The sequence below is a fragment of the Nycticebus coucang genome, chromosome X, assembly GCF_027406575.1.
Source record: "Nycticebus coucang isolate mNycCou1 chromosome X, mNycCou1.pri, whole genome shotgun sequence".
NCBI classification, from domain to species: domain Eukaryota; kingdom Metazoa; phylum Chordata; class Mammalia; order Primates; family Lorisidae; genus Nycticebus; species Nycticebus coucang.
This window is the reverse complement of record NC_069804.1, coordinates 26784626-26788681: the sequence shown is the minus strand read 5'-3', so window position 1 is coordinate 26788681 and position 4056 is coordinate 26784626. Positions and strand designations below refer to the sequence as shown.

Genomic DNA, 4056 nt, shown 5'->3' with positions numbered 1-4056 from the left:
CAAGATTATTTGCTATTAATATACATATTTGAGCCAATTATGTATAGATTAGAACAATTTTGAGCAAACAATGAAAATATTAAAGTTTTATTTTTATAATTGGTGATCTCATGATAATGTTGACCTGGATGAAACATTGTATGAGAATCCCCAAAATTTTTCATTAAGAAAATGAATGGCAAAATAATTTATGTCTATAATAATTATATACATTCAAGGTTGGCAAAATATCTTATGTTCTTTAACGTATGTAAAATAGTTAAAATCTGAATTGATAGAGAAACAATTTATAGAACATAAAGAGAGTAAAAAGAAAATATCCTTATGTTACATATACGTAATATGTATATCATAATTATGTTTTTTCAAATAATAATGAAAGCATAGCCTACGTAACAAATGATATTAGTAAAAAACGCCAAAAGATAGCTACTGGGCCAGCGCCTGTGGCTCAAGGAGTAGGGTTGCCGGCCCCATATACTGGAGGTGGTGGGCTCAAACCTCGTCCTAGCTAAAAAAAAAAAAAAAAAAAAAAAAGGATAGCTACTAAATACACTTAATATTTTATGCAATTAAAAATGAGAATATGATGAGAGTTTAAAAGATTGCTGCCTTTTTTTTTATTCCGTCTACTTAGAGACCGTCAAAAATTGCCAGTGTCAACTATATTGCAAGTCGTCGTGGCCGGGTATTGGGAAAAGTTTTCAGTTAGCAGTAATCGTGCCTCGGATAAACCTCATTGGCTACGATACTGCCACGGCTCAAAGATAATATTACTGCCTTTATGGAAAGAAATTTGACACCGTCCAGCAAAGTTTTTAATTTGTGTATGTTTTGCATGTTAAAATCACTTGTAAAACTGTATTTGACACAGGTACTTGTGCAAAATGTATTAATGTATAAAAGGCCAAATAATTGTAGGATAAATAATAGTGTGTCCGTACTGGATATACTGTATAACTTTTATCATCCTTTTATTTTTGTTTTTTACTTTTTTTTGCAGTTTTGGCAGGGGCTGGGCTTGAACCCGCCACTCCCGGTATATGGGACTGGTGCCCTACTCCTTGAGCCACAGGCGCCTCCCAACTTTTATAATCTTAACCAGTTAATTTACATGTAGTTTGAAAAAGTCTTCAGTGAAAAGGCAAACAATGAACTTTCAGATATATGTCCAGAGAGAGTAATATATTATTTATGTAAATACCATATAGATTATATATGTATGTTTGCATTTGGCAATATACACATTTGATGGCTAATCGTGGTTCTTTCTGCAAAGGGATCTTGATTTCCATTTTGGGGAGTTTTACATATGCCATAGTGATATTAATAAAAATCAAAGAAATAATCACATTATGGCATAGTACTAATGGTTGTTTTGAAATATTTACAGTACTGCATTTTGTATCTATAGACAAAAATATACATGGTAATTTATATAGAGGAATTTATACTTATGGTTTATACATAAGTAATCTACATTGTCTTGCTTTCATGCACTTGGTGTAATGTTTCTGAGGTCTGCCCATGCTTTCATGTTTATAGGAAAATAAGTTCCTTTTCATTGTTGAAACAGAACATAAGTTGTATGGCTATTCAGCATATTATTTAACCGTTTACGAGATGGTGGACATTTTAATTCTTTATGTATTTTGATTGTTATGAATAAATCTGTCATGAACTTTGTTTGAGAGGTCTCCATATGAACAAAAACATTTATTTCTATTTAGTAGATACCTAGGAGTAGGAGGGCTAGATGATATGTTGGGATATGTTTAGCTTTTTAAGAAAGTTATTTGTGATTGCTATGGTATGGTATACAGACATGCAGTTGATTCATTTTATTTTATTGACAACTGAAAATTGTAAATATTTGTCATTTAAAACGTGGTGTTGTTTTTTTGCAAAAGAGTCTATTTCACACTTGGTAGAGTGCTGTGGTGTCCCAGCTCACAGCAACATCAAACCCTTGGGCTTAAGTGTTTCTCCTGTCGCAGCCTCCCAAGTAGCTGGGACTACAGGCACCCGCCACAATTCTAGGCTATTTTTTCTTGTACTTGTCATTGTTTAGCAGGCTTGGGCCGGGTTCCAACCTGTTAGCCTTGGTGCATGTAGCCAGTGCTGTAACCACTGTGCTACAGGCGCTAAGCCTTAAATGGAGTTTTTTGTTTGTTTGTTTGTTTTTGAGACAGAGTCTCACTTTGGCACCCTCGGTAGAGTGCTATGTCATCATAGCTCACAGCAACCTCAAACTCCTCAGCTCAGGCCATTCTTTTGTCTTAGCGTCCCTAGCATCTGGGACTACACAACGCCTGGCTATTTTTAGAGACGAGGTCTTGCTGTGGCTCAGTCTGGTCAGGCAATCCACCAGCCTTGGTATCCCAGAGTGCTAGGATTACAAGTGTGAGCCACCTCTCCTACCCCCTGTCATCGGGGTTTTGATGAGAATTGCATTGAATTTGAGGATTGCTTTGGGTAGTATTGACATTTCAACGACGTTAATTTTTCCAATCTGTGAGCATGGGGTATCTTTTCATTTCTTTGTGTTTTCTTCAATGTCTTTCATCAATGGTTTATAGTTTTTAGTATATCAGTGTTTAACTTTTCTGGTTAAATTTATTCCTAAGTAAATTTTGTGCTAGCTGTTGTACATGAGATTGTTTTCTCGATTTCTTTTTTGTATAATTTGTGATTAGTGTATAGAAATACTGTTGATTTTTGTGTGTTGGTATCCCTCAAAAATACTGAATTTGTTTATTAGTTCTCACAATTCCTTGATAGACTATTTAGGGTTTTCTATTTGTAAAATTATGTTGTCTGCAAACAGGAACAATTTAAGTTTTTTCTTTCCTGAACTGAATTTTGTTTCTTTCTCATTCCTTATTGCTCTGGCTAGCACTTTCACTACTATGTTGCATGGAAGTGATGAGAGTGGGAATTTCTGTGTTGTTCCTGATCTTAGAGAAAAAACTTTCAACTTTTTGCTGACGAGTTTTTAGCAGTATTTATGATGTGAGCATGACTTTGTCATATATAGCCTTTGTTTCTTTTTGAGGTACATTCCTTCCCATATCTAATTTGTTGACAGTTTTTATCTTGAAAGAATGTTGAATTTTGCCAAATGCTTTTTCTTGTACATATAGATTGGATCCTATGCTTTTTGTTCTTTATTCTATTAATTTTATGTATTACATTTATAGATTTTTTTTTTTTTGTAGAGACAGAGTCTCACTGTACCGCCCTCGGGTAGAGTGCCGTGGCGTCACACAGCTCACAGCAACCTCCAACTCCTGGGCTTAAGCGATTCTCTGGCCTCAGCCTCCTGAGTAGCTGGGACTACAGGCACCCGCAACAATGCCTGGCTATATAGATTTTTTTTTTTTAAGAGACAGAGTCTTACTTTGTTGCCCTCAGTAGAATGCTGTGGCGTCACAGCTCACAGCAACCTCCAACTTCTGGCCTTAGGCACCACTTCTGCCTCAGCCCCCTGAGTAGCTGGGACTACAGGTGTCCGCCTGGCTATTTTTTTGTTGCAGTTTGGCCGGGGCCAGGTTAGAACCTGCCACCCTCGGTATATGGGGCCAGCGCCCTACTTAATGAGCGAGAGGCGCCACCGCTACATTTATAGATTTTTGTACCTTTGAGCCATTCTTACATCTCTGGGATAAATCCTAGTTGGTCATGGTGAGTGATCTTTGTCATATGCCATTGAATTCAGTCTGCTAGTACTTTGCTCAGTATTTTTGCATCAGTGTTTATCAGGGATATTGTCTTTGTGTTGTAGTATCTTTGTCTTTGATATAAGGACAGATTGGCTTTATAAAATGATCTTGGAAGAATTTGTTCTTCTTTGTTATTTTGGAAGAATTTGAAAATGATCAGTATTAATTCTTTTTTAAATGTTTGTTAGAATTCAGTAGGGAAGCTGTGAGGTCATAGACTTTTATTTGTAATGGAAGACTTTATATTACTGATTCAACCTCCATAGTCATGATTGTGATTTGTTCCAATTTTATGTTTCATCATGATTCATACTTGATATGTTGTATTTGTCTA

The 4056-nt window shown here is 35.8% G+C and overlaps 1 non-coding gene across 1 annotated transcript; it reads right to left on the bottom strand.

The window, feature by feature from the left end:
• Positions 1-628: 628 nt before the first annotated feature.
• On the bottom strand, positions 629-769 carry LOC128578589 (U4 spliceosomal RNA). Its single transcript, XR_008377741.1, has one exon. It is a non-coding gene; the product is annotated as a U4 spliceosomal RNA (small nuclear RNA).
• Positions 770-4056: the final 3287 nt, after the last annotated feature.